The sequence below is a fragment of the Antennarius striatus genome, chromosome 17 (assembly GCF_040054535.1).
Source record: "Antennarius striatus isolate MH-2024 chromosome 17, ASM4005453v1, whole genome shotgun sequence".
NCBI classification, from domain to species: domain Eukaryota; kingdom Metazoa; phylum Chordata; class Actinopteri; order Lophiiformes; family Antennariidae; genus Antennarius; species Antennarius striatus.
Window position 1 is genome coordinate 4,339,328 of NC_090792.1, and position 14,857 is coordinate 4,354,184.

Genomic DNA, 14,857 nt, shown 5'->3' on the forward strand with positions numbered 1-14,857 from the left:
ATTAAGTGATACCTGATGCGTGGTGTAATAATGTGTCAGAAGGCAATAAAATGTTATGCATAGCTGGAAAATGCAATCACATCAGAACATTATCATATTAACTGTCATTTACACTATAATGTTTCTCATTGTGCCATCACGCTTTTAAAATGATAATGCAATTCTAATTTTAATATGTTCATGTTAGGCATTATGAATAAAGAATACTGCAGTATTTCTAATCAATGTTATGTTTGCCCATGGACCAGTGATGGTAATCAGATCATTTGTTTTACTCAAAAGTACCACATCCGAAAACCTAATGCCTGGCTCTATAGGTTTACAGTATTTAATATGTTTTTAATTTACAGTATTTAATATGTTTTTCTGAATTTCCTTCAGGATTATTTAAGTACAGTACATATACATATGTATATATGTATGTATATATATATATATATATATATATATATATATATATATATATATATATATATATATATATATATATATATATACATACACACATCATCTATCTTAATATGTTTGTTTTACAAACATATCAAACATGTTGCTGAAGAGTATTAATCAGGGAAACAAATCCTCAGAGCATTATTATCCTCAGCTCTGTGGGACGTTTTAGCTTCTGGTCTGGGATTTTATGACTCTTCATCACTCCATCCTTCAATCTAGTTTTCACTACCTATTACACATCAAAAAGTAGATATGTCGGCTTGAGTATGAGTTTACATTAGGCTAGATTATTGATCGGGTGATAAGACAGATCAGACTTTAGAAAAAATAATTTTTAATTTTACCATGAGTTCAGGTTCCTGATATTTCAATAGCCATATGTTAATTTTGGTAACACAATTTTTTTTTAAATTGTTAAACACACTTTTAGAGTGAATTGTAAAGTCTAAATTAGGATTTTCAATCTAGAACAAGAGTATGATTTGAAGGGGATTGTGTCAAGACTGATAAGCCATATTTATTTGGTTTGTATGACATTTGAATTTTGCTCAGGTACCGAACTGTAAAAAATGTCAGCTGTCAGTGGAGGAAGTCACATAAGAATCCATATAGGAACCATGTACTTTTCACCTCAAACTAAGAGTTTTTGATATAGAGGGCAACAAAAAGTCAAATATAACCAGTGGTTTTGTTTTGTAACTGGTCACTGAAATTATGATCTCTAACATTTTAAATCTGTAGTTGTCACTGTGTCAGTATTAATAGTTTGTTTTATTCCATAATCTATTGACAGATATATTCATACAGATTTTTCACTATAATACTTTTTTTTTCTACAGGGATTCCAACCACATGCCTTCATTTGTTATGAGATTACGGAGAATCTGATGACTGATAGATTTTTCCTCCTGCAGTGGTCCACCATTAAGCCAGAGCTTACGTTTTCTCTGCAGGCAGCCGTTCACTTTTCAGATATCCAATCACTGTTTGCATCAACGCCTCTGCAATCGATTTTATTTTCACCACTTCTTATTTTTCCAATGTGTCCTCCACAAGTATTTTCAGGCACTGCTGCAATATTTTGACCGGCTGTTCTTTTTGCCGAATTTGTTCTGGGAGATTTGTCATTGAAACCACCTCTGCCTTCCGCCAATAACTGCGTCAATATTAGATAGTAAGACTAACCGTTAGCGAAAGCTCATATCTTCACAAAACTTAAACATTAATCTCCTTGTGAAATATTCTTATCAGTAGAAACACTTCTCCTGCAATCAAAGTCTGTGTACAAAGTTTTTAATGTTATCATTTTGCACCTGTACGCCTTCCTTAGACTATAAATACTTGCCAAATACATCATCGATTGAGGATCATGAAAGAAGGCTTGGAGATATTTGTGTTTCCTGAATTTACCCAGAGGAAGATAAAGTAAAAGTGTAACTTTTGCCATTCAGTGTGTAAAAGCCTCAAGAAATAAAAGAGTTAGTTTTTTTGAAAGTTTTTTAACAACCTTCTCTCAATTTCTCTCAAAGAAAAATGTTATAGTCCCAATTTAAGCTGCAGAGATAGTCTGACTATTGAAAGAAGGTAACATATTTGTTTTGAAACGAGAGTCGAACTCATGATAGCCTTTTTTACAGCTTTAACAGTACTCAATATTTGTTATTTTATTTTTCTTTCTTTTTCATTTTAGTAACAGGAAAGAGCAAAATCTATGTTCTTATTATTCTCCATTTTCTTCCCTTATTAAGGGAAGCTGAAAGCTGCAGGACTTTTTATGAAGATATGACTAAAAAACTTCCCCCAACCATCCACCAAGCAAGTAAGATGGTCTACTGGTCTGATCATGTAATCACAGTGACTCCAGTCCTATTTTTGTCATTTCCTCTTCTCTTTCTACTGATGCTGAAACTGTTCTTTACACGGTATCTGCTGACTTTCAACTCTAGTAATGTCACACCAACTGTTGTTTGTCTGACTTTTAGCCTTTATATTATACAAAAAAATATTAAATGGATTCTGTTGAATCTGGTAGAAAGGCTGGACATGTAGCACAGATGAAAATATTAAACTCTGCAACTGACTCAGTTGTTTTTATATGTTTTTTTACTTTTTTTGGAACAAAAATTACTTGGCGGATAACCGAGAATCTTGATGGTGGCGCTATGGAAGAAAACATCACATTTTATAGAGGGTATGGATAAAGGTATGGTCAAATTTCTTGTGGAAATGCAGTTGAAAATTCAAGTAGGTCTTCAGGGATGAGGATTCTCATTTTCATTCTACTTAATTGTTACTAATTTGGGAAAATTCACTATTTACAGCCACTGGATGGATGGATGCTGTTCTTGTCACAGCGTGGTTGGATGCTGGTTGAATTTGTCTGCCTGCCCAGAAGACCGTGGAGACTTTTTCTTTTTTAAATTGTTGGGAAACTACACTTCATTTCTGCTTTGAGAAAAGTGTTCCCATGTTTTTTGTGAATACTAAAATAACATGAATGTACCTCAGGTCCTTCAAAACTGTCTTTGTTTGGAAACCACAGTGTAAAATGCTTTGAGTTGCATTGATTAAGATAGCCCTGCAAATACCCTGAAAATACCAATGCGAGTAATTTAGTGTAATATAGGCATAAAATACTTAAATCCTAACCTGGTTTTACACTTCTACAAAACTAAAATATATTTCCCATTTAGTATAATTTTAAAAATCCAACAACTACAAAAAAAAAATCAGAAAAATCAATACAGCATCTCCAGTTAATGAAAGATGAACAGCATACTTCCATTAGTTTTAAAGGCTATTTACCCATCTTTGAGACATGAGTAACTCAAGAGCACAGTTCAAAACACCAGATCATCTGTCCAAACAGGCAAACAATCCAACGAGGGGTAGGCAACAGGCAGAGTCCACGGATCAGGCAGAATCCATACTAGATATTCATGATGGAAGGTCGGAGGAACATGAACAATCTAGCAGGGAGCTGAGAGCTGAGCGATGTAGGGTGGAGACTGATGGGGAGATGGGTTGAAATTGATGCGAAGAGAATGAACTGATTGAGTGCAGGGAGGAGGAGAAGGCTCTGAAATGACATGAGATGTTAGTACAGAAAAATGCTACAAAAAAATAGCCTTAAAAAGAAATGTAAGTGTTGCCAGGAGTGATGACAGAAAAAAAACTAGGAGGAGTGTTTCAACAGTAGGAGAAAGAGAGAGAGTAGCAAGTAGAAATGTTAAAAATGTTTAGTTGTGTGCAAGTTAGCGATTGAACAATCTATTCATTTGGAATTTGTGTGTAGTCTGGAAGGGAAGGCTGTTCTAAGTCATCCAGGTCAGGGTAAATCAAAGAAATCAACTGTACTTGATTTAAGTTGGCTGGCCGAAAGTTAATCCGGTTGATTCTTTGTTGCTGTTCTTGGTTTTTGAAGAAAAAAATTATCTTTAGAAGATTTTGTTCTGAATTAGTGCTCGCTTTTACAAGAGGTTTGATGTGTGTTTGTATTTGTTCTTGGAGTTCTAGTGTTTGGCATTTGAGTTTTTGCAGTCATGTAAAATCTGTAAAGTTAAGTGGGAAAATCTGAAACTCTGCTCTAGCTGTGGTTGGTGCAGAACTGATGGAGCGTCGAGATGGGAGGTAGATTACAATTACACAGTCAAAGTCAGCCTGGTATCAACATAATCCTCTTCACCTCACACATCTTGTTAAACCACCCCAGAAAGAGCAAAAGATTGTCCAAAATCCAGTAAAACAGGAAAAATAAGTTATACCCAAGTCCTTATTTGAAAGGAAAAAATAATGTTATGAATTGATTCATAGCTGAGTTGGACCTCAAACAGTGATCCCAGAATAATGTAGCCCAGTGTGACATGTGAAGCTCAGCATGGTGCGCCTCAGCGGTTCACCTGAGCTCACCTCCCTCAACAACTGTGAATACCGTTCAGTAAACAGAGCACAGGAAGTGTTTCTAACTGTCAGAGGCTCCAGCCACCAAAGTGGCTTCATCAACCTATGCATCATCCGGCGGGTGGGATGATGAATGGCACTAAATCACAGCATCCAGCTGGAGCAGGTATATTTGCTGAACCTCTTCACAAATCTCATGCATAAATATTGTCTCTGTAATTGAGAGGTGGGGTTTCCTTTCTCCATATCATCCATTATAAATATTTCATGACGCCCAGATCTAAAAATGGTCAAAGAAACAAGGTCCATCCACAAATTGTAGTGAATAAAATCATGTTATTGTTTTTTTTCCATTTCATTCTCTGGTTGAATCTGCACTGTTTGCCTCTCCAGTGTGAAAATTGAACCAGAAACTATTCAAATTTATTCTGCTGTTTTCACATTTATCCCAAAGAGGAAAATAAGCAACAAAATGAATTAGACCCTGTTTGTGTTCAGTGTTTAGCTGAATTTACACTTTTTATTCATTTCTTCAGTTTCCATGTTATGTCGCTCTATCGTATAACTATTTAACTCACAATCTGATCACAGCACATATTCAGTCAGAATGTAGCAAAATGGAGATTGCATTAGCTGGAATAATATCAACTGACATGATTCAAGGTTGTTGTTGTTTTTTTCTTTAATTTGAAAGTGTTATGCCTTTATTGTGTTTTTTCTTCCTTCATTTAGTTACAGATCACCAGACAGCTCATTGGTGTCTGATGATGTGTGCCTTTCCGTTGTATTTAGTCAATGTATCTTTGCCTGTTTGTCATATTTACCCTATGTGTCAGAGTTTCATTCTCCTTTACAGTTTTTTTTTATTTGTTATGTTAGCATTCATTGCTTGATCTTCCCTTTTTGTATGGTTTGGTTTTTTAACTTTGTGTGTCTTCCTGTTTCTCTTTTAGATATTGTTCTCTTGTCTTGTCATGGTCTTTTCAATGTGTGGTCCTGCACTCTGGAGGTAAAGAAGCGCATCTCTTTTTCAAGATTCAAGTAATGTCTTCCAGAAGTAATTGCCTCTGCCATGCTCTCTTTGCTGAAAATGAAACCTTACAGGTTGTAAATATCCTTCATCTTTGAAAATGTGGTAGTGAAAGCAAAAAAAAAAAAAAAAAAGTCATGAGTGAAAGTGGTCATCTGGTGAAGACAATGATCCGTCTCTCATGTGGAAAGTTTCTTCCATATGTGTAAATCCTCCAGATTTATATAGTCAGTGGAAGATGCACCAGCTCTGCCGTCTGTTTCTGCATCTGGGTCCTTCTGTTCCTTGTTTATAGCACAAATGTGACAATTAGGAAGATTTCTATGGATGCAAAGAAGAGCTGGAAACAGGGCTGGTCTCTAACACTTAGCCAAATAAGCAGCAGGCGAAGGACACAACGTGATCCAGTGAACTAATGGCTCTTTAACCTGAAGTGTTAATGTTGATAAATGAACATTAAGATAATCCATCGATTTTGAATAGAATATGAAGTTTAGTGAGAAAGAAAATAATGAATAATGCATTCATTTTTATTTTGTTTTTAATATATTAAAATAAAAATCCCGATAAAAAGACAATATTATGTGAAAATCACGACCACTGCTTTGGTTGCGTTTTAAATTGGAGGACTGGGGTTAAGTGGTTAGTTTTGTTCGGTCAAATTCAGTCACTAAATGTTTTATGTTTCATTTTGTATTATGCTAAAGCAAAGCTCCAGATGCCACTGAGTGAATCCCAAGACGCAACAGTGAGAAACAAAGCATCAACACTGGTGACAGGCTGCAAATGGAGACCAGCAGGTACTGTGGAGGATGCAATAGCAACTCCCTGACATGCGGACATAGTTGTACATGTCCAGGAAGAGAGAGGAAACCTCGAACTAACAACTACACAGCCATCTTGGAACACAGCCAAGGCACCAGAATGGAGGAAATTTGTGTTAGAAGTAATGCATTGCCAGGAGAAATCATCGAGATGAGCCGAGGCAGGTTCTCTAGGTAAACAGGGTCAAGGGACATGGTGGGAGAGAGTGGAGAGGAGAAGGACCAACTGTAAAGCTTTATGGAGCATAGAAGTGAAGTGATTCAGACTTATCATCAGACTTTTAATGATGTCCTCTTGATACCTAAAAACTTTCATCAATGACTAGGGGAAGATCCAGGATGTTCCCTCTGCTCCATGTCAGTTTCCACCAGACACAAGTTGACAGAGACTAAAGCTAATCTTATCCAAGGACGTTACACCAAGTCCTCAAAAGTATTGCCACCACCCTGGAAAACAAATTAATATCTACCAACACCTTACTACCAACAGTATTTAACCCCCCGCAGGTCACGTTCGTCCATGAGGGGGTAAAAGTAGCAAGGAGCAGCCCCACACTGCTTCGAGCAGCCTGGAACTGAAAGATTTTAAGCGGATGTCAGGCGGCAACCTGTTTTCCCTCCAGAGATCACAAACACAACTCTCAGACCTGACATGGAATCTGGTCCCCTTCTAAGAAAAGAAAGTGTTCATCATCGACCTCATCGTACTCTGGGTGGACTCAGTGGACAAAGCTTATGAGCAGAAACAGCTTTGCTATGTAGAGCTGACTGCTGAAGCACACAATTGTGGCTGGAACACTGAACTTTGACAGGTGGACATGGGGTGCAGGGGGTTCCTGACGGCATCTACCACCAGGTTTCTGACAGATCTGGGAATCAGAAGCCAAAGCCTGCGCCAAACCATCAAAGCACTGTCAGTGGCAGATGTGAGAAGCAGCCAGTGGATTTGGATAAAGAGACAAGACTGCTGCAGTGCCCCCATTTGAGAGGGTGATTTAGGGAACATATTGCAGGGACTTGATCATCCCCATAGGGCCTAACTCAGCTGAGGTTCTCTAGTAGTAATGGCCAAAACATGAATGACACCTGGGGTATACCACTGATGAACCCTGGATCACCCTACAAAAGAGGGCACCCGCCAAAATTCTGTTGTGTCAGATATATCGTCATCATCATTCTCTGGGTGCTTAAATGGTTGTTTGCATCTCATCCTGTGTTGCTCAGCCCAAAAAAGCCTTTTCGACTGCAGGAAAGAGGCATTAAATGTTATTACATGATGTTTATTAAAAGTGTAAATTTTCCACACATATTTCCACACATATTTCATACAATCAACACAAGAACAATTTACTTTTTTTTTATTTTTACGATGTATATTTTAGAACAATAGCAATAACTAATGATCCATTTATTTATGCAGGAACAAAACGCTAATTTAAAAAAAATGTTAATCAAAGATGCAATATCACAGTTCGCCTCAGCACCTCTAGGAAATAAAAACATAAGGTTGTCAACTCACACTGCAGCACCATATGGCTGTTTAGTGCTGCTTTTTTGCATCATTACCCTGCAGCAATTAGCTCTGTTTCTATCTATAAGCTCCAACACATGTGAATTATAAGTGCTCTTATGTTACATTCTTCCTCCTACCTGTAAATGCCACAGAAAGAGTGGATGTCAGGCTTCATCTAATGTCTGTATTTTTGGGTTTTTGTCAGAAGCTCCTCCACTTTTTACTTCCAGCTTTCAGAGGCACCATTAGAAATGTATTGGTGCATGCAGTAACAAGCACACCTCTGGGGTATACACAAATAATAAGTCCAAAAATAGAACATTCAGCATACAAAACACTGTTTTCCAGAATACTCACGAGGTGGTTTTGTAGGACTTAAAAGTTTCCCTGCAAAATCTACAAGCTTGACTTTTTCAAACAAAACAGATAACAACTCTGCTACTACTTGTCCAGAGTGTATCCAGCATGAAGCCCACCAGCACTTGTCAGATCTACCGTCCCTTGAGGCAGTAGCATGGTTTAGCAGAGTGTCTCAGTGATAGATATGCGGCTCCAGCTAGAAGTTAGAGAAAGGCTGCCTGTACATCCTGTGCCCTGCAACCATAGCCTTCAGCCAGGTCTGACATATCTGTGGACAACCTTTGGAATTTACTGAAAAACAGAGAGGATCAATCAGAAGAGGAGGACACAGTCTGGACCGGGAAGTCTTCTGACCATGAGCCTTTCGACAGAGACTCTTTGTCCAAAGTATTCATTATTGACGTCATAGCACATAATTACACTTTTTTTTTTTTTGTCACACATGACAATTTGCCTCTGAGGGGTTTACAATCTGTACAGAGCAACACCCTCTACCTACAGACCCTTGAATTGGTTGGGGGAAAACTACATAAAGGTTTTTAAATCATTAGTAAAGATCACGTGAATATTGCTGTGATGTTTAAGAAATGTCAGAATGAAGAACAGCATCAGGACCCTTACCCAGGAAAATTAATCCTGGATAAAACGTGGATGAATAATTTATTTTTGGAAGAAAAGCCTTAGTACACTGCCTCATTATTAAAACTTCCAAAAATAAAATTACCTAAGGACATCATCATTTACCCTACCACCATTAAATAGTAAGATATCTGACATGTGCAGTGTCTGAAATTAAGAAAGTTTTTAAATCTCGAAAGAATGGGTCAAAAAAGAGAAATTTACTATCATCTGCTCTTTCATAAACTTCACTTGAAATTTGGATTTCAGCTGTTTGTGACTTTATTTCCTGCCTCACTTTTTTAACAATAAATTATGGATTAACAGAGCTAATGGCACACATTAGATTGTAAGTTGTACATCTGTCTTTATTTTCCTTTCCCAGGAAACCTACAGACAGTGGTCCCCAGCAAATGAACATTAATGGCATGCTGGGAAAGCAGTGCAGGCAGAAACCACAGGGGACCATGATATCAAGTGCCTTTATTGTGAAGTTTTATTCCACAGCAGCATAAAGTGTAGAGCCTGGTGTTATGAATGTACTTCCAGTGTCTTTAAGCTCCTTAAAGCAACTTTGCTTTCCACAAATTTTCAGTGGCGCATAAAATACTGTGTTTTTTCAGATAACAGTCAACTTTCAACAAATTCACAGAACTGGAACAAACGCAGAGGAAACTGTGTGAGTAACCCAAGAAACTGTTGCTATGGCAAATGTCTGCTGTCTTACAGACACCCTTAAAACGGCCAAGGGCCTGCAAGGATCATTTTCATTCTGAAGTCTAAATTATGCTGCTGAACACTGCTGCCTGAGTCGTTTATCATAATGTCAATCTAGTATATGTTTAGAGTTCCTAAAGAAAATAATCAAGGCAGAATATAAAACACAAACGTAAAATAAATGCATATGACATTAAGATAATAAATGCTTGTTCTGTTTGTGAATCACTGAATATACAATTACCACACTATCTTATTACTTACGGTAATTTAAATGTTTATGAAGCCTCCCCATACTAATGTTCAACCAACTGATTACCTTTTCCCACATTCTTATAGACTGTTTAAAGCACTTTAAAGTTTAAAGCACTTTTGTGTTTCACGGAAGTGAAGCTGCATTCCGTGAGTCTAGGAAGGCAGCATACTTCCAGATGCAGTCAGCCAATAGCATGTGTGTGCGGTATGTGATCACTGTATTCACTTATTCAGCGAGCTATATTTTTATTCATTATGTCCATAAAACAACCAAATAAAAGAAGTTCGGTGGTGCAGTAGACAGTGCTGTCGCCTCACAGCGAGTAGGTTCCTTTACTTGTGGAGTTTGTATATTCTCCCTGTGTTTGTATGGGTTCTCTATGGGTTTCCCAGCTTCCTCACACCACCAAAAACATGCAGCTTAGGGGAACTGGTCACACCAAATTGTCTGTAGGTGGAAGTGATCATTATTTTCACACATTCATTCTAGACACAGCAGCTGCCCACTAAGGGAGTACATCTCAAGGTTAGGTAGCCTGCAATGTCACTCCCATGATCTCTACCACATGTCCTTTCTTTTTTAAGTTTTATATTCTCCCGGTGTCTGTGTGGGTTCTCTCCAGGATCTCTTTCTTCCTTCCAACTCTAAAAACATGCAGTTTATGTGAACTGATCAGTCCTAAATTTCCTGTAGATGTGAGTGTGTGCTTGACTTTTTTATTTTTTTATTTATTTTTGTGGCTCTGCGATGCACCGGCGACACATCCAGAGCGTACACCTTCCCGTAGTCAAATTGAATAGGCTCCAACGTAACCCATAACTGTAGATGAGATTCGTCAAAAGGATGGATGGATGGATGGATGGATGGATGGATGAATATTAGAAACTAGTTAAAGCTGAAGACAAAGAGCTACTCAATTATTTAACAGTTTATCTATAAAAACTTGATAATTAATCAATATGTTGGTGAGCATTAAATGAGGTGCTTCAAGTCTCAAGATGCATCCTAGTTTATCCAATCGAATATAAAATGTGCTCCTCATCTCCCACTGCTACATGTGCAATCTAACCTTTTACCCTATTGACATTAATTTAGAAGCATCACTCTTGTTGTCCTCACATCACTGCTGTTACAGGTCCTGACCTTTCCATAACCAGTAAAGGAATACAACAGGGAATGCCAATCTGTGTAAAAGAAAATATGTCTCCTCAACTACACCATTACTGATCTAGTTTTAGAATGGTATTCAGTTTGATGTTCAATTTATTATTTCATTAAGAAATAATAAGTTGAACTTTTTTTTTTCAACTGGGAGACTTTACGTCAATAAAACTGTTCAAGCATAACACTTTGACTGAGGTGAGGTGTGCTGCTTTTGTTAACACCGTGACAACAGCCACACATTTCAGTTGTGCGCAGTACTCAAAATAGAAAAAAAAAAGTATCTCTGTAGAAAGGTAGCTAATTAAGCTAATTTTATCTCCATAAGCTGTTTGAAATCACTGTAAGCAGCTGATCAGTGATGATATATAATATAAACCATGTTTTGTTCATCCTGGCCACATCCATTCTTCCTCCTGCTTAAGGCTCTGATTGACGCGCCTCATAAACCTGTGCTTGGAAGTGAACTTTCTACATAGAGCACTTGAAAGTAATCACATTAATCAAGGTTTAATCTTGCTCTAAACTTTTCCTGTCCCTTGTCTAATTTTTTGCACCAGCTTTCCTTGCGTATCTCAGACATAAGATGGAGGCTGCCATTAAATCACAGTTGTATATGACTGGTGCTGGATTGGAGTAGTGTGATACTGCATGTCATTCTCTCTCCTATTATTTTATTTCTGCACTATGATTATAGAGCTTGACATCTCAAGCAGCCACTCTGACTGTAAAATACCATCACATTGGACATTTACTGGGTTCAGCTGGACTTTGGATAAAAGCTGTTATTTGGTGCCATGGCATTAGAGACAGAGGCATTCAGAGGTTGGTGTAAAGCCCGATTCCCACTTTGGCTTATTTTCTCTTCTCAGTGTCTACTTACTCCAATCCAATCGTTTTACTTGTGTGTCAAATGTAATTGGGCTCCTTGACATTCACTCATTTCATCTCCTTACAGGATAACCATTTCACAATGTCAAAAATAAATTACCTGCTGTCCCGACTTACCAAGGATCCCTGAATAAGAAGCCACAGATGTGACAATAAAGTCTGCAGGGTGATATGTTCTGAAGAATAATTATTTGACTGACATTACCAGATTTTCTGTTGTTGTCAGCTGATTGACAGCTATCATGCAACACAAAGCAGTGCTGTTAACAATTCATTATTATGTTAATATAATAATGTTTTGTTGTTTTTTTATTAATGACTGTTTTTTTTCAACAGTGGGTGTTTGAAATCGATATTCAGCATGATTCGATTTTATTTTGTAGATTCAAAAGGTGTATACAAAAAAGAATATATTGTTGGTCGGTTAGCAGTAAATAGATGGGGACACCTCAATAAAGGTTTCTGTATGGAAAATAAAGTGGAAAAATAAGCTGATGACAGTATTATTAATATAAAAAACGAATAAATAAATAATTTGCATCTATTTATTGTCTGTTCAATGCAACTGTTGTACCATAATTGCCCCTCATTATTCCACATAAAAGTCACACAAGTTGCTATTGTTCCACTTCTGTTCCAGCAGCGGAAGTAATTCAAGTAAAGACCAACATCTGTATGAGAGGAGTGAGCTGATGAGGACAGGAGAGGAGGGTAAAGTCCTGCAAACTGTATGTGTGCAATTAGAAGATATATCAAATAAAGCAGTTAATAAGAAACAAAAGTGTGAAAATTCAGGAGGCAGTGGATGACATCACTGGATGCTATGACCTCTGTTGTTTGCAGAAAACTGCGATTCTCGAGATTCTTTATGCCTCTATTGTTTGTTTTGAGTGTGAACAGGGTCTTCATCACAATGCAAGTGCAGGATCCCTCTGACAGACGAGTGAATAAATAGCTATGCCTCCTGTAATGGCCAGGGTGTAACAAATAGAACACAACCAGCAACAAAAGATAGGAGAAACAAAGTGCTGGCCAGACCACCATCATCTACATTTTTTAGCACTGCTATTGCATAGAAACAACATAATCATGAAGATTAAACACCAATTTGTTGTCCCCAGTGGGTAAATTATCTTATCTTCTAACTCTATACAGTAAATACAATACATGCATCTATCTAGCTATCTGTCTGTCTGTCTATCTATCTATCTATCTATCTATCTATCTATCTATCTATCTATCTATCTATCTATCTATCTATCTATCTATCTATCTATCTATCTATCTATCTATCTATCTATCTATCTATCTATATATATATATATATATATATATATATATATATATATTAGACATGCATGTAAATTCTTGCACAGGCCGCTGAAATAAACACAACACACTACAGGCCTATAAGCAACCAAATTGGTACGATACAAAGGGAAGCAGAGTGACGGGCAGTGACCTTGTGGTGTACCCCAATTGAGCAGCTTGTAGGGGGGATGATGCCTTGCTCAGGGGCGCCTCGGCAGTGACTGGGGGGTGAGCTGTCAGCTCACACCCCGAAGATGGCCAGCAGGAGCAGGAGTCGAACTGCCGATGTCTGATCATAGGGCATCTGCTCTACTACGGAGCCACTGCCGCCTCTGTTACGTTACTCGTGTCAACTTGCAGAATTACTAATCTCGGTTATGAGCTCTTTCTCTCAAACACTATGTCCTGTTTTCAAAGGGTGTCATTGTACAAACATGTAGGTTATAAAGAAAACTTTGATGATTAAAAAATAATCTTTCCTTTTATGAAACCTTTTGTTTCATTTCATTATCAAAACTTTATTAAGGTCAGGAACTTGTCCAAGCCAGTAATCCTCTGTGTGCTGGTAAGGACTGATTGCCACATAATTGTGTTTAAATGCCCCTCATTACTTTTACTGCTTAGAGTATGCATCCATTTTCTTGTATATGAGGTGACCATTTGCCCAAAAGTCAGCTAGGATAGACTCTAGCAATTCCTGCGACCCACCAAAGGTGGAGCAAGTGGTAGAAAAGAATGAATGAATGAGACGACCACAATGGTCTCATATACATCCACTTATCCACCTTGCGGGTCATGGTTCTGCTGGAGCCTGGGTTATCGGGGAGAAGGAGTATACATTCCAGATAAAACGTCAGCTCATCGCAGGCCACACAAAAGACAAACAACTGCTCACACTCACATTAACACCTACAGACAATTTAGTGCAATCAATTCATCTCAGTTGCATGTTTTTGAAGGTGGGATGAAGCCAGACACATGGAGAACATACAAACTCCACACAGAAAGGAACTGAAACCGGAACCTTTGTGCTATGAAGCAACAGCTCTACCCACTGCTCCACCTCTGCTGGGAGGTGGAGCAGTGAGTGACAAATAAAGTCTTTTGGGGAGTACCTATGGACAAAGTCTCACAGGAATTGGAGTTTTCTTTTATTATTATGTTTGTTTTGCTACCATTACTTTCATCACAAGTGGAATGTCTGAGGCTTCTGGTTTCTTGGATTTTTGTGTCACTTGTCTGCTTAAAGATGGTCATCTCAGTGCTGGATAAGGACCAAAGACAGAAGCCCAGCAAGGCAGTTTGGCATATATTACCAGGTTAACAATATGTGTGTGTCCAAGCCAACCATACATGGTAGCGTTTATCCTTTCTGATCCTTCTGCCACAAGTTTAGGCCCAACAGCTTAGTGGTTAAGAACTGGTTTTGTTAGCTTTCATCACCCTTGTGATGAGTTTGTAGGACACAACACACACAAAAGTACCATGTCGGTCAGACACAAAAGGATGTGACCAAACATTTTTACACCCTTTGAATGTATGGCCTGCATTAGTATGTTATAAAATGATTTTCAAATAGTATGTGAATCTTCTGTTGAAGCATTGGTTTGTAATGTTCCTTTTCAGATCAGCACCTAGTGGTCGTTTGTGGAACCACGTCTTAATCAATGCACCCTTCAGTATTCCACTGATTCCTATGAAGCTGTCTGGTTATAAAACAATTTATAAATACATAACTAAAGATTAACCGGGTTTCGGTTGAATCATTGTTTTGGAATGTCAATAGTATGTGAATGCTTGGCTCCTAAATGACGCAGCTCTGA